Genomic DNA, 25,808 nt, shown 5'->3' with positions numbered 1-25,808 from the left:
AATTATTGATTGAAAATAGAAACAAGATTTATATTTTGGGACACTTTAAAAGGAAATGGGACTTATATTATGGGATGGAGCTCATGGATATGAAACTTATATGCCTCATGAAAAAGTTGATTTTTACTTAAAGAAAATCGCAATATGTATTTAATTATAAGAGAAATCTACGACTTTCACAATTTATTTTCAACACATAATTTTACATCTTTAACCATTAATATTTTTAAAAGTAATTAAAAATTATAGCAAAAACTAAGTCATAATATTTCGATATTCTTTTGTGTGAATTTATTGTCAAAACTAATAAATTTGACCAAGAAAATAAAACATTACAACTATTTGAGGCTAGAGGGCCGGACAAGGCTAAAATGCTGATCTCCATTATATTCCGGTAAGAAGAAGTAAACTCTTTTGCCGGAAGTATTTTTGTTTGGCGGTTGTGTTTGGTGGGGAAGGTGTGTGTAATAAGCGTCGACTCTAGTTTTGCATGGAGAGGATTGAGGAAGACCATGCCCTTAAATCTAGCTACTACTGTTCACCCACGTGATAGAGTGTTCCCCCATGCTATTCTCCATTGGCTATCCATTGGTTATGTGCCAACATAGTAAGAGTTAGATGCCATGTTTTGGCAAGTACAAAACTATTAGAGTGTGTTTATCTCTTAAACTCAACTTTAAACTTTAATCGTGTCTAGATCTGGCAAAGTTGGTCCTGATTCGAAAATCCGATCCGTCGTCCGATCTAGGTCCGAACCAGATGATCTGAACCTTGGTCCGAATCCGAAATGGCCCGGTCCGGTCCGAATCCGGTCCGAAATAATCTTGATCTAAAACTCATCCGAAATCCGAATGATCCGATATGATCTTGCCCGAGCTGAAATCAATCCGTTTCAAAGGTAACTCGATCTCAAAGCAATAAGAAATTATTGGCTTCCATCAGGCTTTGATTCGAAGTACCTGAAATTGACCCGTTTCAAAAAAAACGATTGTCACAAGTACTCTTTAGCACAAGTTTTGACTATACAAATTAGTTATGTATACCTTTAGAAAGCACAAAGAGTGGCAGTTTCATATATACATAACAAAAACTCATAGTCAAAGAAACCATGAGACCAAAGGAGTAACAACTCCATACATAATAAAGGTGAGACAATCCACCATCTGATCCGAAAAGCATCCCAATCCGATGATGATCCGAAACATAATTCGAAATTTGGCCCGATCCGAAATGGGTCGGTCCGGTCCGAACCCGATTCGAATATAACTTGACCCGAAAACGGTCTGATCTGAATTGTTCCGGACCGAATCCTATCCGATTGGTCTGATTGCCAGGTCTAATCGTGTCACATTAATTTTTCATTAAATTTACCTATTTTTTAAAATCAGACCCATTTCCGTTTTAAATATTATTCTCGTACTCATTCCAAATTCACTCCATGCATATTACTTTCACATTACTTTATTGAATCTATTTTCTCTTTGGACAAGTCTTGATGAGAGTCTTAATTTTCAAGACTTGTGTAGTCATGTCAAGACTCATCCACTTTACAAACTACATTAAAGCAATTTTGATAGGAGTCTTGGGGATGAGTCTTTGCTTCAAACTCTCTCAAGACTCCTACCAGACTTGCTTTACTATTGTAGTTTCTAAAGTAGATGAGTCTTGACACGAATCTTGAAAATTTAGACTCTACTAAAGACTTGTCCAAAGAGGAAATAGATTCAATAAATTAAAGTATTGTGAAAGTAATATAGAGTAAATATGAATAGAGTTCGATGGATAAAGTGTAAAACTGAATCAAGTGAGTCTGATTTTAAAAAATAGGTAAATTTAGTGAAAAACTGGCACAGTTTTGAGTTTGAAGTTAAGTTTAAGGGATGAACACACCCAAATTTTGACTATTATTGATCACAAAATTACTAGCTATATGAACTAAGCCATTTTTCTAACATCTATTATCAACAAGTGTTCAAATTTTTTAAAATAATTTTTAGAATGGTTGAAAAACTAGTTTTAAAGCCACTACAAGGTTCTACCCAAAGTATAGACTAGGTTTTTATTGTTTGACTCCATAAATATGTTAAAATAACCAGAATAAGGGTAAAAAAATGAATGCATGATATTTAGATGAGTACTAAATAAAAATATATAAAGTAATAATAGATAATAATATCTATTTTTTCCCTTCACATTAGTACCCATTGAATATAATTTGTTGGATATATACAAGAATAAATCAAAATCCTATTGTATATTGGTTTATGTTTCTAATATAATATGGGACAAAATACTATTTGATTAGCAAAAGCTTATAACTTATTGTTGGATTCAAGTATATTATTTAATATACTTATAAAATGAAGCTGCTTTATTAATCCAAGCCTATATGTTTCCATCATGACTGTGATTAGATTCCTTTACAAATTTATATACTTATCAATGCAAGTAATTAACATTACTTTTTTTTTCCTAATAATGAAGAATTATAAAGATTCATTGATGTTAACAAGATTTGAACAACTAACGCAAGACTCTATCAAACTCCTTGGCCAATTTTTTCTTGTTGTCTCCAATTTATATGTTCTTCAGGACTAAGTAAAGGAATGTTTTCTCTTAAAAAAGTAATTATTTCAAAAGAAGTAATGTAATATGTCCTTCATGGATACAAGTTTTACCTACTTTTCTTTTACACATAAATTTTATCTACTTAAAATTACTTCATTATAACTCATAATGATCCCTTGTTAAAAGAATAGAGAGGATATTATAGTCCACCACACATGCGTGTGCATGTGTAGGATTCACACACTATTCTACCTTCCCATTTCAGGAGAAATAGAGGTTACACACACTCCTTGAGAGCAATTGCTACTACAAGTCCACGTGTTTATTTTATATAGTAATTTTTCCGACTTTAGTGTAATGATTGTTTGTTATGCCACAATGTTAAGTTTCAATCAAGTTGTGTACGTCGTCCTTCTATTCATCAATCAAACAATATATATGCAACCTAAAAGACTAAAGTCCTAACCTGAATCAATCTACGTAAATATAAGATTAATACCTCTAATAATGCATAAGATAAAACCTATGTCCTAACAAGATTACCTAGATAAACTTGTTCTAATTAACAATTGTTAGTATTCAAATCTCCTACACATAGGTCCACAAATATACATGTCATAGGATGCGCCAAATCAAATAGACCAGAACCAAGTAGTTCCTGTGGCAATGAGATCCTGCAGTATTACTGATGTCGTAGCTGATACGATCATATGCTACTGTTTTGAATAAGTTTACTGACCATTTTGCTTCCTTAGTATAGGACGATATCCAATTTGAAGATTTCATGTTACTCGAACATGCATCGTTCATGTGCATGTTGAATGGTTGTTGATGAGAACTAAAATAATATATGATCATAATTAAATATATTATGTTCTTCTGCTTCATTCATTGTATTGTATGTTTGTGGTTCGACCCACGTGCAATCACTAATTTTTGAAGATGTATTCAATTTAAGAATGGCAACTACTATGTTGTCTTTTAGTCTTGCTTCCAACATTTTTATGATAAACTTGTTTTGGTGTTATGGACATAATATATCGCCTAAGTTTATTTTGTACTCTACATTACTAGGATGAATCTTATATGTGAAAATTCACATATCTTCTTATTCTATTTCTCCCCCTCTTTATATCTTCGTATGTTTTAGAGTTGACATCTTGAGGTTATGTAGTGAATTAAAAAAAAATACCACCCTATCTATATAAAAAAAAATTCAATTTACTATTGAGGTTTTAGACATTTAAGATCTAATGATTGATAACGTGAGTATACTTGGTAGAACAAGTTAATTTGTCCATAATAAATGTTACTTTTATAAAGTTGTCGTAATAGAATATGCACAATCTTGTTTTTCTCATCAATTAGCACATGACTAATTAATGATGTACGATATTGGTCACTTTTTTAAAAGCAAGCGTGTTCAAAGTATTAAAATACATATACACGCATACATGTAGACACATTAACACACAATCAATCAATATAATGAAAACAAACACACATACATCAATCCAATGCCTCTTATAATTTTTTGACTATAGTACAATTAGGGTATAGCTAGCCGTATGCCCATATAGGCAACATTACATCTACATAAATATAGGGATTTCCAATTATTCATTTGTTACCCTTTTATTTTAATTGTTCATTTGCTGCTTTACAATGAATAAGAAAGATAGCCAATATAGCCATTTCAATCCAAAAGCGATAAGTTGAGTAAAATTGGGGGTGGAACGACTTGTGGTGTTGAAGTTGGACTTCTAATTTCAAAATCAAACAAAAAGTGATGGAGTAATTTATGACAATCTATTTCAAAATCTTTAAATTATAGTAAGAGATTTACAAATTTATGATTGAAATTTGAGAGTGACATATAGCTTATTTGCGAGTAATAACTTGTTTTCTAAACTTATTGATAAGTAACAACATTCATTTAAGAAAAAGTTATGGTAACATTCAAGAGAGTATTGTTTTTGCAATATTATTGACTTCATATTTTAGCAGTTAGCACATTAATAATATAAAGTTCATCAAATTGCATAGAGCTCAATACGTACTTTTAGCTTCGTTTATGCTAGTTTTTCATGCTATTGTAATCATCAAGATGTTCGAGACCATAGTTAAGTCAAGCTCAATAATGGTAATTTAGTCTTAACTCATGAGCACAACAAGAATCCGTCGTTTTAGCGTCTGTATTTAGCGTCCGACGATACAAGCGGACGGTAAATTTAAAATTAGCGTTCGGTTTAAGACAGATGCAAATTAACGTCCGCTTTCTGAGATTTAACGTCCGTTCTTTTAGACTGACGCTAATTAGCGTCCGTGTAATTAAAATACCGTCCGTCGTACGGACGCTAAATAAGAGGTATAAAAAAAAAACTCCGGTCGACCAAACTATCAACCCTAAGTTCCTAACCCACGCCTCTCTCTTCCTCACTCTCAAGTCTCATCTCACGTTTCTCTCTCTTCTTCACTCTCATCTCACATTTTGGTTCTCTTTCTTTCTTGCAGATCTCACGAAATCAGTATTTTACTCAGATTTAACTAATAAATTTGTTTTTTAGTTTTGATTGTTTATGTAGTTTATTTTCTCGATTTCTTTGCTTTTTTAATTTCGTTTTGCGTTTTCTTGTTCTTGGTTTTTTGTTTTTCTAGATCTGAATTCCCTAAGATTTTTTAATTTTTTGTTTTCGATTTTTCTTTATTTTTTTGAGTTTTCTATTTTATGAGATTTTGATTTTGTGTGTTTATATTTTCGATTTGGTTATTCAATTTTTCAATTTCGCGTTTTGGGTGTTGTTTCCAGATCTGGTTTTTGGGCATGATTTTTCGTTTTTTTTTTGGGCATGAATTTTCGCCTTATTTGGAAATCATTTTTTCGTTTTTTTTTCGTTCTTTCTGATTGATATTCGGATCAAACATAAAATTTTGATTAATTCCCACAAAACATTCATCAGAAATAATTTCAGCAGAAAGCATTCTTGATGTGTTGAAGTACGAGAAGCATTCTATTTTGTTGAAATGAAAATCCTGATTGCAGAGTCTTGATCTTACTTTCACTTACAAAATTTGGTAGTCTTATGCTAAAGATATTTTGTTTTCTCATTGACAGTGTGTAATTATGCGAAGGGTAGAGGTTGTAGATAACAGACAACCATTGTATTCTGGCTCAAAATGCAAGCACTGGCTATCAGAGATGTGGGCTTATAGATGGCAACCAGCAAATTGTGATATGCCAGACTTTGAAAGATCTTCATTTTTGAAAAGGTGAGGAAGTTATCTTAATGTACTTTGAAAACTATTTGATGTATTTTGGTGCCAAGTTTCTTAAGTTGGTATTCCCTTTCCATTTCACTCTCCTTATGAACTGTTTTTTGCTAATGATTCCCATATGTCATATATGCTGAACTTGCTGTCACCTTGATATAATAGCTTTTCCCAGTTATCATTTGATTTACTCTTCATCCCTCTATTTATTTAATCATTATTTTATGAGGTATATTTTACCTTCGTTTATAGATGAATTTGGTTTCTCTTATTCCTGACTAATGTTTGTTACCTTGCGGTACTGTTTATCCCCATTACCCCTTTAGTCAAATTTTTTATATTTATGTTTTCTTCTATTAAATAATCTATTAGCTGGTAAGTTATACAATTTTTGAAGTTTATATCAAAACAAAATTTTCTCTATTTGGTCTGCGGAAGATCTTGAAAAAATTTGATAAACGCTTGGGCTATGGATTCACCAAGTATTATTTGAGTAATCTACTCCAAACATTTTGGTTATGATCGCATTGTTTTCTAATAATCCAGAGCCACACAATTAGCTCAGTTTTACTTCCTGTTTAATGTTATGATCCTTAAACTGAATAGAATAAACCAAGTCCCCTTATCAAAACAAAACACACAATCTTGTGTTAGACTTGGACACACGCTTATAGAAACTCCCGTTATCTGTTTACCCTGTAAAAACACACTACTAATACACCAGTGATAGTAGAAGAGATACCATATCAAGGAGATTATACATATTCATGGTGTATTGAGTTTCCAACCCGTCCAATTCCGAGTTAATAGTACAACAACTAACTGCTTCGAGCAGAAATATAAATATGGAAGGCGAAACAACTGAGTAGAGTAAGATGTGCATAGCAGAGCCAACAGGTCAGACTGCTCCTATGGGGCAGAAGACAAAGTACAAAGATGGTTCTTTGAGATGATTTTCATGAATCTTTTTGCTAGGAAGATGGAGAAGTTTGCTTCATCTGCTGGCAAGAGAAAGCAGGAGAATGATGGTGTTTAAGTATGATTACGAGAGATTTGTCGATGTATCGAAGAGAGTAATGCAGGGAAGATCACGCCCACAGCAACAACAGGTTGTTAGGGAAGTACTAATGTCTATGCTCCCTCCTGGTGCTTCAGCTCATGTCTTTCTTTTCTGATCTATTTTACTTTACCTTTGAATTTGCTTAAATGATACAAGTAATTTATAATTGGATGGTTAGCACAAATTTACTGAAAGAAACACTGAGGACTTTCTGATTGATTATGTGCAGTTCAGAATGATGATCATGAAAACTGGAGGAATTTGCTTATTTCGAGTGAAGACCATAGAGAATGATGATTTTGTTCCTTGAGCTGGTTCGTGATGGATGCATTGGCTAAGGCCAAGATACTTATAGATGCTATTTATAATGATGGTGGGGGTGGGCTGCATTTCTAAAGTCCTTGGTGACTCAAAATATTTAGTATTGTTCCAGATTTTTGTTGTGGAGTTTAAATTAGTGTACATGTAATTATATGAGATTTGTATTAGATTTTGTTCTAAGTATACTAGAATTTAGTTCTCGAATTATTTTTTCACTTGTATCTACATTTATTATCAATAATAATTGAATTTATTAATTTGTTTGCCTTAATAAAAGAAGTATGGTATTTGCATTATTTCATATCTTATTACATTTAATATCAATTAATTAGAAGAAAAAAGCTACCAAGAATAGGGTCTAGAAAAAACGTGTCAAGGACATCAGCGACGGCTTAAGACGGTCGCTAATAATTAGCGACGGTTTAAGGCGGTCGCTAATAATTAGCGACCGTCTTAAGCCGTCGCTAATTATTAGCGACCGTCTTAAGCCGTCGCTAATTTGCGTCTCGCCTCAACCGGTCGCTAAATTCGAAATATCGGACGCTAAATATTTAGTGTCCGCTTTGCGGACGCTATTTGGAGAATTAGCGACCAAGGGTTTTGCATCAGCCGTTTAGCATCCGTCGCATATATTTAGCGTCCGATTCCGTGTTTTTAGCGTCTGATTTTGGCGGACGCTAAAGTCTGACATTTTTGTTGTGGAGTTTACCATAAACTTGAATACTTATTGGTAGTATTACTTTAATTATTCAACGAATAAAGTTTGTCTAAATTTTTGTTGATCTTATCCATGCATTATTTACAAACATAAGAGTTCATTTGCAACCCTAACAAATAACAAATCTTTGATTACATTTAAGATGGATAGGTTCTTAGTATATTATATAAAATAATTTATTAGAGATTTTAGATTCAAGTAATCCAAAACTTTATGAAGATTGTCCATATTAGAGAATACTATATTTTGTTCTTTATCACTATCATTAGTTGTGTGTGTCTTATAGTCAGGATTCATCCAATCCTAGCACTAAAGATATCAAAACTTCTTGCTGATTTTTTAATTTTCTTAATTTTTTACTAACTTTGACAACAAAATCCTAGAAGACAAAAACAAACAATTACAGGGGACCCGAAAGTAGTGAATAGTCTTTAAGTTCATTTTGCAATTATATATTTAGGATTTTGTTTTCATACATAAACATGAAGACAAACTTAGATAATATACTATTTAAATTATTTAAGTAAAAAGCTAAGTTGTATAATTGTATCAGCGCTAAAGACTTAAATTAGAGGGAATCCTGTTAAAAAGTAGAGGGATATATGGTAGCTCAGTGGAATACCACATCGAAATTTCAGGACATTGTCAAAGGTTCGAATATTCATCCCAATAATATATTGGGACATTTACTTATGGACTACTTAGTCCTGTCCCTAGCCTCTGATCTAGCCTGTCCTACCGGCTGGTAACCTAAAATGAATTTTCGAATTAATTGTCTTTTCTAAATAAAAAAATAAACGTTAAAGTTAAATGGTTTCAAAACGAGGGGCTATGTGTGAGGCTAAGACGTGATGAACACTTACTCTGAGGCCTGAGCCATTTCCTCTGTTAGTGATGCATGCAACATGCCATCTGATCTTCACAAACAAGAACAAAAATTAAAATTTAAAAATCACAACAGTAGTATAAACTGTTACTGAAAATGAAGTGAGTGTCAGTAACCAATACTGTAGAAAGTGATGGATCCTCTGTTAGTGATGTCTCGAGCCTTCAAAATATCCTTTTTTTCAACAAACTAGTTTGATGAATTTTCACCTGTTCTGCTGTTCATGAAGCTAGGTTTCTGTAAGCCCGTTAATGAATGTTCAAGTGTCCGCGTCAAATAGCTAACACTTTCAAGTATTTGTATATGTACACATGTAAATGTTTTTTGGTGTTTGCACCCGGTTCACCCTTTAGACTACATCCGGATCGAGGCGAAGTTTGGGGTAATTAGGTTCCATTTCTCTCCCAAAAGTATTGCGGGGATTCGAACACAGGTCCGTCCTACCACAGTCAGTCCCCATCACCACTGGGCCAACACTTACTTGATACACATATGTAAATTGTAAAATACATGTAAAACCCTTTTGGAAGCTTGAATTAATCATGTTTCATGAATATCGCCTAATATAATGTTTAGAATTTCGACCTTAAATAGAATTTTGAAGTATTTTATTGCAGTCGACCTTATATATAACTTGACCTTATATGTAACTTATTTATACATCGAGCTTATTTATAACCTAACGTCATTATACAATAGAAAACTATTGTTCAGTATGAGAGTAATAAAATGATTAGGGTCTGGTTATAATATAGATAGAAGAGAGTTTTGAACAGTTCCTAGTTCAAATATATAACATTTTATTGCACTTGTCAAACTAAATTATAATGTAAATGTAGTACATCAAGCTCACAAAGAAATTATTTAATCTTTTTCTTTTAAAAAAACAAAACTCATTTGGACATAACATGGGTTGAATCATTCAAAAACTAATGCACTTTTAATTATGATATTGTATGTTTTTTTTATATAGTTTATGATATTGTATGTATTAAATCAAATTTTTGTTCATTCGTTCGAGTATCATTCGTATCGTCGTATGTGTATCTAAAATATCATATATTTGCACCTTGGAACGTGAAGATAACATGTCTCAAAATTCCGTACTACTATGCTTTCTTCTTACAAAAAGAAGTTGCAATATATTGATTTTAATGTCTGGTGGCATACGATCTTGATGATTAATATCATTAATATTTTATATGTGAATTTATAAAAAGTGAATTCCTTGACGTATAAATTAAGATGTTTAAAGTATAGTAGGTAATGATATTGTCATAAAACAACTTAAAAAAATAGAGAAAGCAATAATCATATCAAATGTTACAAAAACATAGTAAATGGTCAATTCAAAATCTTTCAAATGAAGTTGACACCATTAAAAAATATATCCAACAGTTGAAGAGAGTGAAGATTTAGGAAAAGGGGTTTAACAAACTGGTGATGACATGACATAAAATTGCACGAATTAGAGAGATAATTGTGTTATGGTTTTTGGTTTACAGCTAAATTGAGAGATAAAGAAAGGTCAAGACTAAAGAGTTGAGAATAGGTCAAGCACATTTCGCGGGTTCAAGGAAGAATTAAAATGTGGGGCCCATAAGCCCAAAAAACGCGTGGTGTGGGCCCGTATATGGATTTTCGTTGCAGATTGTGAGCTCAGAGCCCACTTTTTTGGCGTCCAGTTGCTTCCAACGGTTTTTGCTCTACCTTTGCTATGTCACGGCGCTCCTTACGCAACTTTCTTTGTAGGAAATTTGAGCAAAAGGCTAAACTCTACAGAAAAAATAAGAGACAAAAATAATAAATGTGTGTGGTATATAAGTGGAAAAATATTCAACTGAAGATTTGTACTCATTTAAAAATTGAATTTCTAACAAGATCTAATAACTTAACCTCAATCTAACTCAAATTTAATGAGCAGAATTTGAACCAGTTACTGAATTGGACTCGAACAATTTGAATTAAACCACCTTCGTCCATTTGTTGTACTTTACGATTATATCGAATTATACTAAGTACAAGCTAAAAATAAACTTGAATATTACAGATTGAGTCTATTTAGCCACCCGTAAAACTATCAATCTAGCTAGAAACTCCTATGTAAAATTAAATATCTTAACTTAGCTTGAATTTGGCGGATTGCATGAGTAAATTTGTTAATTAGGTGGATTGGACAGACTCTCAAGGTTGAGTTTAGATGTTCCTAAAGGAAATTGAGTTAGTATTGAACCCCTTTTTTTAAGAAAAAAAAGTTAAGTATTGAGTCCCTTGTTATTATGTATGTGAGTTGTCTCTTGTTAGAGAACATACCAAAAGATGATCACCTCATAATCTTGAGAAGATACTATTTTCAGTGTTGATTGATTTTTAGATGAAACTGACTAGTAATTGGCTTAAACGCTACTTCTCATCTTTTCTTTTCTTTTTGGTGCAACCCTGTACGTGCTCTTCTATGGCTTTTTTTGGATAGTCTAAACATATTTTTTAAAAGTTAACATTAAGCAATATTCAAACATATTAAGAAAAAAATTAGAATCCACGTGCTCTAACTTTCCCTTAAAAATTATCTTTCGCCTCTACATTATACATTGTACAATTCTTGAATTATTATTTCATTTCGTATGAGAAAGATCTTTACATGCGGCCAGTCGGCCACCCATACCATTAATTGGTGGGCCGACTTATTCACATATAAAATTAGCTTTAATACTTTGAGGTTACTATTTAATATACTGCTACGAGTTACTTATAATTTTTGGATTCACTTATTAACATAGTAGGGATTTACTTAAAATTATTAGGGTATCACTTGTTGGAATTTCTTGTAATTATTGGGGTTAATTATATCACTTGTTGGAATTTCTTGTCTTAGATATTACTTGCGGTTATTTATTTATATACTAGGGGTTACCTATAATTATTGCGGTCACTTAGGCTATTTTTAGTTCACCTGAAATTTTCTGATCTGAACTTATCTGATCTGATCTGAACTTATTTTTTCTGATCTGATCTGAACTTATTTTTTCTGATCTGATCTGATCTGAACTTATTTTTTCTGATCTGATCTGATTTACAAGATCTTATCTTTTATAAAATATATTATTACTTTGTAAATCATTATTATGCAATACATTATATCTCTTTATAGTATTACTATTATTATCATTTTATTTCTATTAACAACTTTTACACAACTTTATTAATAATAATAATTATTATATTATCATTATTATAAGAACAACAATAATAATTATAATCATAATTATTATTATTACTAAAAATAATTATATAACTCAAGTCATTATTTTATAATAGCACTTATACAATGTTTCACACTTTCCCTTAAAAAAAGTTTCACACTTGAGAAGTCGGCAAATTCAACTCTTTTTTTCCATATAAAATAAAATAAGATATACAAACAACTATGACTTGAGCAAAAAATAAATAAAATATCGTGCAACTTCAAATAGCTAGAGAGATTTGGAATTCGGTAGGAATATAACCGAATCTAAATTTATAATTTGTATCTCACACTTAGTTATTTTGAAATATAATCCAACTTAGTAGTTTCGTTGTCATGAATTTGAGATAATATATTTATAATTTCTTATTTTTGCGTCAATCTTATGTTCTTAACACTGGCTTTTAATTTTCTATTATTTAATAAAAACAAAATAACTTAATATATAATAACAATGACATGTATAATGTAACAACAAGATTAATAAATTACCAATATTAATAATTAATAAGTACAACAACAAATAATAATTCTTTTGAACAAATGTACTAGTAAATAATAATACTCCCTTTGTATTTTTTTATCTTTCTCACTTCGAATCTTGACACTATTCACAATTAGAGAATTTTTTTAGATTTTCTCAATATATAAGAAAAAATATAGTCATGTGGGTCTTGTTTGATTCGTTTCAATGTACTTGATTAATATTCAATTATTATAATTTTTATTAATATGTAGTGAAAGATATTAATAATAATGATTTTTAAATATAAGTATGATATGATCTAACTGATCTGATCTGATCTGAACTTATTTTTCTGATCTGATCTGAACTTATTTTCTCTGATCTGATCTGAACTTATTTTTTCTGATCTGATCTGATTAGATCTGAAATAAGCAAAAATAAGGTGAACTGAACATAGCCTTATTCATGCTGTAGGGGTTACTTATGTTTTTTTTCAAAGAAATAAAAGATAAATTTCACTAATCAGAAGCCATACAACATGTACGATCAATATTAAAGAAAAATAAAACACAACTTAACATGATCAAATAAAGTTCCTCTACAATGTAGCTACGATAATAATGAACCATATACAACACATCATAGCCCCTGTTTGTTCGCTGAATCATGCAGCCTTCTCTGAGAACGTCTATCTTTCCAACATTAATTTGAGAATATACCTCTTTTTTGAACCGTGTAGATACGAAGATCCAATACTGATTGCAAATATGTGTAGCAAATCATCTATAAATTGTAACCTTAGAACAAAACATAAAAACCAAACTTTAAACACTCACGAGAATACTAACAAATCAAATTTCAAACTCCTACTAAAGAAGACAAATAATCCAATAATCGATCGAGTATAAAACTCTCTAACAAAGAGAGAAAAAGGGATTATTATTAAATAAAATTAACTGCATAGAAGTAGAATTTGGGCCACCATTGAAAAGGATAATGACAGTCCCGAACTGCCTGAAAAAAGATTGGGGTTTTAAGGGGAAAAAAAAAGATTAATAGAGATACAACTTCGGGTTTTATTAGTTCAAAAAATGAAGATTACGAGTCCTTTTGATTCAACTTATTTGTCTTATTTTATCTTATCTTATTAGAATCGAGCCTAATTATAACTTAAATCTTAACATAGTTAGTTTATCAAAAATCATACCAGCCGCCTCCCCTCATTTTTTCTCTCTCTTCTCTCTTCTCTCTCCTCTCCCACAAAACTCTAATTTTCAATCTATGGGCTTACCACTGCCCAAAAGGGTGGTGGTAGCCCCCTTTTTCTCCTTTTGTTACTAGTTTTTTATGTTTATGTTTCTAATAAATTTTAGTCTCTCTCTAATGGAGAGTTTTTCTACCCATATATGTTGTATATCTACCCATATATTGGTTCTATCTCTCTATTAGTTTATTGGAGACGTTGTTTTTGGGTTTTTGTGTAATTCTAGAGTTAATTTATTGATCGAAATTTGTGCGGAGTTGCAACAGATGTCAAGACTTCATTTACAAGCACTTGAATTAAATCCAATTCTACTTCAAAACTACAAAATAAAGATCGACAGACCCATTTGTAGAAGGCTGCATCAGACAGCAATGTAAAAGACGAGGGTGTTCAGAAGTGTTAGATCTACTCAACGATCGTTTTATCATATTAGAATTGTATTTATTTCATTTTGATATGTATTTGTTTAGTTTCTACTTCTATTGTAGATGTCGTATGACTTTGAATCAATGAATTAATGTTATTTTCAAAAAAAATAAAAATAGTTAGTTTATCTTTTACACACACGGCCACAAGACCACATGGTTTGCTAATCATGCGATGATCCGCACAAAATACGTGCCATCCTAAGAAAAGAGAATTATAAAAATCAGAAGCATCTTCTTTCCGTGTCCAAAATTAACTGTTTGTCTCACTTTTTATATCATTATATGTGCCACTTAAAATTACGGTTCATATTATTAAATATAAATAAGTGATATAAATAATTGTACAAATAAATAAAACTAAGGATTTTTCTTCCAATTTTTTTCTCCTCCCAACCCAATAAGCACCATGTTAAAATTTATTTCATCCCAACTCTTTATGCTATTTTGATGTATGTTGATACCGCATACATATATTATTATTTCTTTTCTTCAAAAAGCGAATCTTCTTTAATTTAATGCCTAAACTAATTAAAAAGTCCTCACTGATATTATAGGAAAACGGTATGTCACTCTCAGTCACATATTTGCCTCATGTAGACCATGTGCTTCTGCAATAAACTTCCATTTATCTCCAAAATTAATACTACTATATTAAAGTGCTATCTTTATGTGATTTCACAAAGTCACATTTAAATTTCTTTTTCCAATATTATAAAACATGATGACTACATGAGAGAACGAGGTCACGACAAGAATATACAAGGTATATCTCTCTGAGAAATGATAAACATCTATCTGATAGATGTTATCTATTAGGGATAAATCTGTCAATGTATATGAGAACAGGTTGTCAGTCAAATGAAAAAATGATCTCGAAAATTGCAAAATGTCAGTCAAACAAAAAAGTGATCTCGAAAATTGCGAGTTGAAAAATAGTGTTCATGCTACTACTTAGTGTTCGTATAACTACAAATAGTGTTTATGCAACTAACAAATAGTGTTCATGAAATATAAATAGTATTTTATTCCTCTTCTATTTCCTGTGATCCACGTCACCACCTTTTCAGTTTTTTGGGACCCACATCACCACATTTTCAGCCTTTTATTATTTATTATTCTCTGATAACATCTATCAGATAGATGTTTATCATTTCTCGTTGTAGCTCACTATATTAGAGTTGCTCTAAGGAATTTGAGTATTTGCATTTGTAAATAAGGACAGAAATTAGTTGGCATTTTTGCTACTACAATTTGGCTGTGGAAGTGATTAGGAGTAAATCTTGATAGTAGATGAGAGAATTTAGATTACAAAGATGGCTATTACGCGGTTTCGTGATGGAATTAGGATGACGTGAATGGAGAATTAGTAGAAAGTATGATTCAATTTCAGATTCTTCTTGACTACCTTAACATAATCAAGCTCACTTCCGCAGTCTATGGGATACACTTTTCTAGTTGTAGCTTGTAATGTAAGCACTAAGCACTTGCAAATTCCAATAGCTGGTTTCTTATTCCACCCAAAAAGAAAAAATGGTTTCTTTAAACGACCGTGATAACGACAATACATGAATATTAGTCTTGACTTAACAAAACATTATTACTTCTATTTCTCTGCTTCAAATTGGTTTTTTTGTTTGACATATTTATCTTTTATCCCTTACAAATATCAATGTGTTCGAATCATAAATCCTACAGGCTACATGATGGGCTTATCACATTATCCAAAAAACAAAATAGAGCAACCAACTAAGGCTATGTTTAATTTACTTGAAATTTTCTGACCTTAACTGATCTGATCTGATCTGAACTACTGATTTACAAGATCTCATCTTTTAGATTTTTCTCAATATATAAGAAAAATATAGTCATGTGGAGTCTTATTTGATTCGTCTCAATGAGTACTTTATTAATATTTAATTATTATAAACCCTAGCCTCCCCCTCTCTCTTTTTCTCTCTAAAACCCTAGCCTCCCCTACTCCTTTTTTATCAGTTAGGGGCTGCCATGGATGATTTTATCCATGGTAAGCCCCCTTTTCCCTTTTATTTTCTTGTTTTGTTGAATAAATTAGTATCTCTTTATGAGATTTCTTCAAACCATGTTATGGGGTTTTTAGTCTCTGTTGTGGAGATCTCCTTCTCCCTTATGAGAGTTGTGAGTGTGGTTGTTTTGCTTTTAGGTATGAGAAATTGTTCTTACTGGTTGAAGTTCAAGACTCAACATGAAGGTATTGGAATCTCGGATGCGGTTAACATGGCTCGATCAAGAATGCTCTTCCCAAACTATGTCAGAATGATAGACTTCCTCATCAATAGCTGATTGATTCAGCAAATACAATGGGGTTGCGTTGTATTGCTCGATCTGGTTCATTATAGTTTCTTCGAAGACGAATTTGATTTAACCTTGTTTAATTGTATCTTGTTTTTCTTTATTATCTATTGTAGATGTCGTTTGGCCTTCAATTAATGAAATTTCTCCTTCAAAAAAAAATATTCAATTATTATAATTTTTACTAATATGTAATGAGAGATATTTAATAGTAATAATGATTTTTAAATATAAGCATGATCTGAACTTATTTTTTCTTATCTGATCTAATTAAATCTGAAATAAGCAAAAATAAGGTGAACTGAACATAGCCTAACTTACATCTGGATAATATAGAAAAGCGTTAGTAGATTACTTAGTTATATACGGCTAGGGATGGCAATCCAGTTCGAATCCAACCCTAGTCCGCTCCGATCCGAAGGAAAAAATCCGAGTCGACTCCGACAAAAAAGTAATCCGACTCCGATTCCGTTTAAAAAATCCGACTCTAAGTCAGAGGATGGTCGGAGTCGGATCTCATAAAATAATCCGACATCCGAATCCGATTCCGACTTTGAGTCAGTCAATCAATCCTTTTTTCTTATTTATGTAATGTATTATTTATGTATAATCTGACTTTGACTTCCACCCAATTGTATTATATGGGATTTTTTGATTGAAGAAATGATTGTTAAAAATAATAGTAATATTTAGATTATTTGTACTATATAAGATTTTCATATGATGATTAGAATAAATTGTAATGATTAAATAATTGTATTATAGAAGACTATTCTATTATAAAAATTGGCAGAAAAATAAGTCGGCTCGGATTCGGAGTCGAATGTCCGGATTTTAAGTCGGGTCGGAGTCGTATGTCTGGCTTTTAAGTCGGGTCTGATTCGAATTTTCGGGGCCGGATGTCGGATTCAGATTTAAAATCCGACTTCCTGTAGGGTCGGAGTCGGATTATGCATAATCCGGTTCAAATCCGACCAGTTGCCATTCATATATACGGCTGTCTAGTGTCTACCATTACACATAATATAACTAGTATTTTGGATCTGAGCGATAGGCTTTTCCTTGGACAACAATATAGATAGGCGTGATGGGAAGATAAACTCCTTTCTTTTTTTGTCCGCGATCAACCTACATCCACAAGCACAGTTTGATGGTGAACCAACATTGATGTTATTCTTAGAACTTAACCTGCTACAACCATTCTTCCATGTGGACGGGGTTGTTTCTTCATTCTCCTTGATGAAACAAAAAGACGTGAACATTGCTTCCCTATTGAACCTTGAGCACACCAGGATAAGATTTGGATATTGTTCTTGTTCTTGATATCATGATTGTGGCTACCTGTGTCGCTACTCCTTAAATTACTCCATCATCCTCATCCATTCATGTACTCACCCATAGGCTCCATTACAAAATTCTCAGTTTTTTGGTCTTTCAACTCCATAGCAAAATCACTTCACTCTTTATTATGATTTAAGTTATCAAACCTGGTTAAAACAACCACACTCTCTTTTTTACACGCCTCTTTGTTATTGAATCCATCATATGAACTCATGACTACCCTTATTGTTATTGTAGAACCAGACCTAGAATTCAAGCATTAAATAGTTTTTACCTTCACTAACACTCGATAATCTTCCATTGAAAGGGAAATAAAAGAGCCCAGCCTCCTTTGATTAGTAAACCGATATTTGATCTCAGTCGTAATAGAATTTTTAAATTGAGAATGTTCTCAACATCCTTCATCTTATGATCTTCTGTCTCTTCTTCTCTCATTTGAGGTGAAAAACTTTAATTCCCCTTTCTCACTTGGACACTTTTGTTCTTCCATATCTTCTCAATGTGAAATTGATTGTCTTCAATTCTACTTTATGAATTACCTTTGTGGGTTTTCATACACCAACAAATAAATATCAATTTGAGATAATAAGAATGACCTCTTGTAAATGAATAAATCAGAAATATCTCATGTAAATATGTAATTGTATATGATCATACACCTCCAACCTTTCAAAACTTTCTCCATTGATTTCGATTATCATGCATGTATTATTCGTTATTAATGTTAGATTGTGATACTTCGTAATATTAAAGTGTTTCCTTTAATTACTATATATAGGATTAAAAGAGATCGGTGTTGTTGTGGCCTAAAGATCAACGGCTATAGGCGTGACACGTGGCTTCATCACAACCCTACAGGTGGCACGCTTTTGCTATTATAAAGTACATTTTTCTGAGATAAAGAAAGGTGTACTAAGCCCTTCCTTTGGCCCAATCTGTACTTATGCCCAGTACACACAGAAAACACCTTTATGAAGGGTGATGTGTATTCTCCAATTAGTGGTTGCCACGTGTCATAACCTTATTGCTTGGCCAATCAGATGCTCCCAAATTAGGGTGACATGAAGGCATAGCAGTCATTTCAGACACTATAAATAATCCTTAAAATCAGGGAAAATGTACGTTTTTCAGAGCATAGTACTGTTATTCTGCCATAAATACTCTTTCTCTCTCTACTTTCTCTCTCTAAAAGTTCCTTCATACTCCTGATACCCGACTTAAGCTTCGGAGGGGAAATACCACCGAAACCTCCAGGGTGGGTCCCTTTTGTTAGATGTGATCAACAAGAGAACCGGATATCCTACTCCAAGGCACGGAAACTACGCTTTCCTATTAGTTTAATTTCGCCCCTCTAGGATCACCGGTTTACCACGAAACAACTAATGAGATACCATAGAGAGAACAATCCACTTAGATGATCTTCTAAGTGAATCAACAAGAACTTGTGTTTTTGTGTTTGTGAAGAACACTCAAGAGAAGTTTGCAAGGTTTCTCTTAAGCAAAGCAAGAAGATTAGAGAGTATAGAAAATTCTGATTTTTTTCTAACCCCTCACTCATAGGAATCCAAAGGTTATATAAGAAAAATAAACCTTTCATTGACTAAAGTTGTTAATCACATAACCCCCATCTTAATCACTCATCAAAGGCCTTTAATCTACTGATTTAAGGACCTTAAAAGTCATTAAAATGTTGAAAACATAACATCACAACGGATAGAAAACCGTCAAGTCATCTTTTCACATTCCAATTAGGCAGAAGACACGTCACGACTCGCGAGTCGCGAGGCGCTGGTCGCGACTCGCGACGGGTGTCGCGACCCGCGACCAATCTTCTGTCTCCCTTGGTTTATCAACGCGATTTTGCCACTTGATGTACTCTAATCTCTTGCATACTAGACCTCCTCCTCTTCTAGTATATAACCATATGAGTCTCAAACCCATTACCCTATAAATATTCCAACAATCCTCCTCCATTTATAGGGTAATGTTAAAAGTTTTCCAACTTGCTATAAATCGCAAACACTCATGTTCATGCATCATGGAAATATCTAACGATTGAATTTCCATTTAGTAAAAGTAACTTTACAATAATTTAGTCATAATGATAGACAAAGCTTTGAATCATATAACCATTACAAATTATTGAAGTTACTAATACACACAAACATAAACTAGGTTCTTTAAACCTCCGACACCTATGAAGCCTTGGTGTCCATATCCATTCACAAGCATTTCAAGTCAAGCCTAAGACTTGATGAAGCGGCCAAAAATTCTAGCTTATATAGGTAAATCTTTCCGAACATGCTCCTACAATTGAGCACCTTATCAAAGATTTATTAAGAATAATTCAACCTCTTTATCATTGTAGCAACAAGCACTAACCTCAGGATGTTTTCAACAAGTGCTCCCAACCCATAGAGAAGTACTATCCTCCTTGAATTTGAGATCTAATGTTATGTTAGACGTCAAATAGAGTTTTCCTTCACCATAGGTTGATCAATAGGCTTAAGACCCATCCCTTTGTCCATTTTGTTCACTAGTTCCCTTGACAACAGTTTTGTAAACGTATCCTCCAAGTTCAAACTAGACCGAACAAAATTAATAGTTATACAACTATTCCTTATCATTTCCCGCACATAGCTATGTCTAACTCCAATGTGCCTTGACTTGCCATTGTAGACTTCACTATATGCTTTAGCTATGGTTGATGCACTATCACAATGGATAGCCAGAGGTGACATAGGTTTGACCCATAAGTCAACCTCACTCAACACATTCCTTAGCCATTCCGCTTCTTGGCAACAAGAAGCCAAAGCAATGAATTCCGATGCCATAGTGAAATCCGTTATACATGTTTGCTTCTTGGATGCCCATGAAATAACACATCCTCCAAGAAGAAACACCCAACCACTAGTGGATGAATAATCTTCCTTATTCGAAATCCAACTAGCATCCGAGTAACCTTCTAAGATAGAAGGTTCTCTTTTGTATGTTATGACATAATCCAAGGTCTTATTGAAATACCTTAACACTCTTCTCAATGCTTGCCAATGCAACATACTAGGATTACTAGTATATCTACTGAGCTTGCCAATAGCAAAAGCTATATTCGGCCGAGTGCTAGTCATAGCATACATCAAGCTTCCAATTAAGCTTGCATACTCCAATTGTGAAATAGGAGTACCACTACTCGGAACCAAGTGAATACTAGGATTAGGGATGGGCATGGGTCCAGGACCCTACCTAGACCCTGTTGGACCCAACCCTAATTTAAGGGTCTGGGTCCAACTTTTTCAGATCCTAAGGGTCCGGGTCCGGGTCTGGGTCCAAGTAATTTTTTAGGGTCCGGGTCCGGGTCAAAATTTGGACCCAGACCTACCCAGACCAACCCTTAGACCCTAAACATATTTAATATATACATTTTAACTCTTTTTAAAAAACAAACTGATTTTCTAAAAGACTAATAGCTAAACTAAACACCAAAACACTCATTCTGAACTCTTATGTAAGTTATGTTTGTTTCGTTATTTTTAGTTTGTATGTTTGTTTTGTTTTTTTCAGTTTATATGTTTGTGAATTGTGTTTGTTTCGTTTTTTTTTTCAGTTTATAAGTTTGTGTTTGTTTCTTTTTTTCAATGTATATGTTTGTGTTTGTTTCATGCAAATTCTTGTGTTATTTGTTTCATGCGATTTTTTGTGTTTGTGTCATGCGAATTTCAGATGATTATTGATATTAATAATGCTGAAAATTTGGCCAATTAAAGAATTTAAGCCTGGACCCTCTAGACCCTTCAGACCCTAAGGGTCTGGGTCAGGGTCCAATTTTTTCAGACCCTTAGAGTCCGTGTCCGGGTCTGGGTCTGCAAAAAAATTTAGGGTCCGGGTCTAGGGTCCAGCTGGACCCTACCCAGACCCTACCCTTGCCCATCCCTAACTAGGATCCATAGGAGTAGCAAAATGAGTCGAATTTGACTCATTATACCTCTTGATCACCTTCTCAATATAATGAGATTGTGATAAAGAAAACGACCCTTTCCCTCTTATTATTCTAATACCTAGAATAACATCCGCTTCACCCAAATCTTTCATGGAGAAGCTAGAAGAGAGAATTACTTTGGTTTTTCCACTTGTTCCAAATCAGTCCCAAAAATAAGCATATCATCAACATATAAGCAAATTATAACTCCTTTACCGTTATTATCAAATTTGCTATATACACACTTATCGGACTGATTTATTTTGAACCCACTAGACAACACACTCATCAAATTTTTGATGCATTGCTTAGGTGCTTGTTTAAGACCATACAAAGATCTAACTAATTTGCAAACTTTAGTTTCTTGACCCTTTACCACAAACCCTTCAGGTTGATTCATGTACACTTCCTCCTCCAATTCACCATTAAGAAAAGCAGTTTTTACATCCATTTGGTGAATTACTAGACCATGAATCGCAGCTAATGCTATCAATAGTCTAATAGTAGCTATTCTAGCTACTGGAGCATAAGTATCAAAGTAATCGATACCATATCTTTGCCTAAAACCTTGGACCACTAACCGGGCCTTATGTTTTAGTATGGTTCCATCGATTTTCTTTTTCCTTACAAAAATCCATTTACAACCTGGGGTTTGCAACCGGGAGGTAAATTAGCTAAAATCCAAGTGTGATTACCCATTATAGAATCCATTTCATCATTCACTGCCTCTTTCCAGAAAGCAGAATCATGAGACTTCATAGCCTCATCAAAGGATCTAGGATCCTCCTCCATATTGTAACAATATGAAATTTGAGTCGAAATTGACTCCCTTGACCCTTCAACTAAATATAGTTGAAAATCCGGTCCAAAAGATTTCTCTTTTCTAATTCTTTTACTTTTCCTAATTTCCGGTGTTGTAGTATCATGATCATTATGTCATCTACAACATTGGAACTAGTACTAGGTATCATGTCCTTTGGTCTTGGAATCGATGAGAATCTAGTCTCATCAAATATTGCATCCCTTGACTCTATCACGGAGTGAATAGAGACAAAGTCATTGGGCTCAATGACATAAAACCTATAGGCTTTGCTATGTACCGCATAGCCTATAAAAATGCAATCAATTCCTTTTTCACCTAAAGTTTTCCTTTTAGGTTCCGTCAATTTGACAATTGCCCTACAACCCCATACCTTAAGGTAATTGAGATTAGGCTTTTTATTACACCAAAGTTCATAAGGGGTAGTCTTATTCCTTTTATTAGGAACTCGATTTAAAATATAACATGCAGTTAAAATTGCATCACCCAAAAACCGTCATTAAGACCCGAATTAGAAAGCATGGTATTAACCATTTTTTTAGGACCCTATTTTTCCTTTCCGCTATACCATTACTTTGAGGTGAGTATGGGGCGGTTGTTTCATGAATTACTCCAATGGAACTAAAATAACTTGGATTATAGTTCCACTTCGGTTTTAAACGTCTTAAACTTTTCTAGTGCTTCATCTTTAGTAAATAATAGATATATGTAACAAAACCTTGAAAAATCATCAATAAAAGTTACAATATATTTTTTATTTCCTAAAGAAGGTGAACTATGAAAGTCACACCAGTCACTATGCACCAATTCGAGCAATACCGATTGTCTAGCCACACCAGGATAAGGATTTCTTGTAATTTTATTTAGCACGCAAGTGTGACATTTCTCTATCTTTAAATCGAAATGAGGTATCAACCCCATCCGAAAAGAAAGAAAGAAGGGATTAAACTAATAGATTGTTAGATGTGATCAACAAGAGAACTGGATATCCCACTCCAAGGCACGGAAACTACGCTTTCCTATTAGTTTAATTTCGCCCCTCTAGGATCATCGGGTTACCACGAAACAACTAATGAGATACAATGGAGAGAACAATCCACTTAGATGATCTTCTAAGTGAATCAACAAGAACTTGTGTTTTTGTGTTTGTGAAGAACACTCAAGAGAAGTTTGCAAAGGTTTCTCTTAAGCAAAGCAAGAAGATTAGAGAGTATAGAAAATTCTGATTTTCTTCTAATTACTCACTCATAGGAATTCAAAGGTTATATAAGAAAAATAAACCTTTCATTGACTAGAGTGGTTAATCACATAACCCCCATCTTAATCACTCATCAAAGGCCTTTAATTACTGATTTAAGGACCTTAAAAGTCATTAAAATGAAAACATAACATCACAACGGATAGAAAACCGTCAAGGCATCTTTTCGCGTTCCAAGGCAGAAGACACGTCGCGACTCGCGACTCGCGAGGCGCTGGTCGCGACCCGCGACGCCTGTCGCGACTCGCGACGGGTATCGTGACCAGTCTTCTGTCTCCCTTGGTTTATCAACGCGATTTTGCCACTTGATGTACTCTAATCTCTTGCATACTAGACCTCCTCCTCTTCTAGTATATAACCATATGAGTCTCAAACCCCATTACCCTATAAATGTTCCAACACCTTTTTGCAGGTCTGAAGGCAGAGCTCAGGTTCGGGATTTGAGTTCATGCATTGTTACAAAGTCTCCTATTGTTGAACCTACTGTTGAGGATAGTAGTATTATTTACGAGTCAAGCACTACGTAACAAGTGCTAAGTCTTAACTACTTCATCTGTAACAAAATAAGTGCAACAATTGTCAAAATTCAACAGTTGGAAACTTACTTGTTTTAGTAAATTTTAGGATGTAAAACAAAAAATGCAACAATTAAAAGTATGTTAGGAAACCTAGTATGATAAAGATGATATGAACTAACATAATATTTAAACTCATTTGCTAAACGACGCCCTAAATTTTCCTACTAACGCCTAAATACAGTATTTTTATACTTTGTATTTTTTTCTCTCTCCTCCCTTTAACCCCTCCTACACCTTGTCATTCTCTTTTTTAGATACAAGGGGTGATGATTTTTTTTACCCTCCCTCACCACTGCCTCACCACTCCCTCCACCTTGCCGCCACACCACCACCACCTTACCCCTGACAGACCACCACCAGCCGCACCACCACCTCATCCCCGAAAGACACCACCCTCTTCTCTCTACCAATTTTTTTAAAAAAATAAGAGGAGGCGTCCACCAAGGACGCCCCACCACCGGTGGAGGCGTCCTTGGTGGGCGCCTCCCTTAAAAAAAATTCAGAAAAGTTTAAGAAAAACAGAGAGAAGAAGGTAATTTGTTCTGTAGTTTTCAGTTAAATTCTGGAGAAAATTGATTACTTAGTTTGTAATTATTATTTTTGATGAGATTGATGATATATACCCATCTTGTAAAAGGGTCTTGGATGTAGAAAAAGATGATAGAAAGCAGTTAGTCTTTTGTCTTCCATGGATTTTAGGGCATCGGTAATGATGAATCTGAAGCTTCTCTGTATGAGATAGAGAATGCAGATGAAAGTTTTAGAAAAAAAAATTCAGAATGAAGTCCTTGGTGCAGATAGAGAGTGCTGATGAAACTAATCTGAAGCTTCTCTGTCATGAAGATGATGACAGAGAAGTTGATTTTTTTAGAGGAGAGAGAAAAGAAATGCAAGATATATACATACGGTATCAAAATACTGTATTTAGGGCGTTAGTAGGAAATTTTAGGACGTTGTTTAGCAAAGCCCTATTTAAACTATACAAAAGTATACCTTAACAAAATATAATAAATATATTCTCTATCAATTTTCATATGTGAAATATTGATAATGAAAATCATCATCTGAAAAATGTATGCCCCTTACCATCTAACCACAAAAACATTCACATGCAATGTTCCATACAAAAACCATACACTCATTCTAGCATTTCATAAAATTTTTATCATGTGTATAAATTCATAAGAGTTCCAACATTTGTCAGAGAAAATCAGCTCTTGTATCATTAAGTTAAATGTCTGTTTTCACTAGATAATTAAATAACAACTGTTTTTTGGTGTCA

General features: G+C 33.3%; 1 long non-coding RNA gene across 1 annotated transcript; it reads left to right on the top strand.

Moving 5' to 3' along the window:
- Positions 1-5,550: 5,550 nt before the first annotated feature.
- Positions 5,551-7,476, top strand: LOC104883090 (uncharacterized). The gene is made up of 2 exons (XR_788500.4): positions 5,551-5,838; positions 7,128-7,476. It is a non-coding gene; the product is annotated as an uncharacterized LOC104883090 (long non-coding RNA).
- Positions 7,477-25,808: the final 18,332 nt, after the last annotated feature.

This window comes from Beta vulgaris, chromosome 2 (assembly GCF_026745355.1).
Source record: "Beta vulgaris subsp. vulgaris cultivar EL10 chromosome 2, EL10.2, whole genome shotgun sequence".
Taxonomy (NCBI): Eukaryota; Viridiplantae; Streptophyta; class Magnoliopsida; order Caryophyllales; family Amaranthaceae; genus Beta; species Beta vulgaris.
This window is presented reverse-complemented; position numbering and strand designations above follow the sequence as displayed.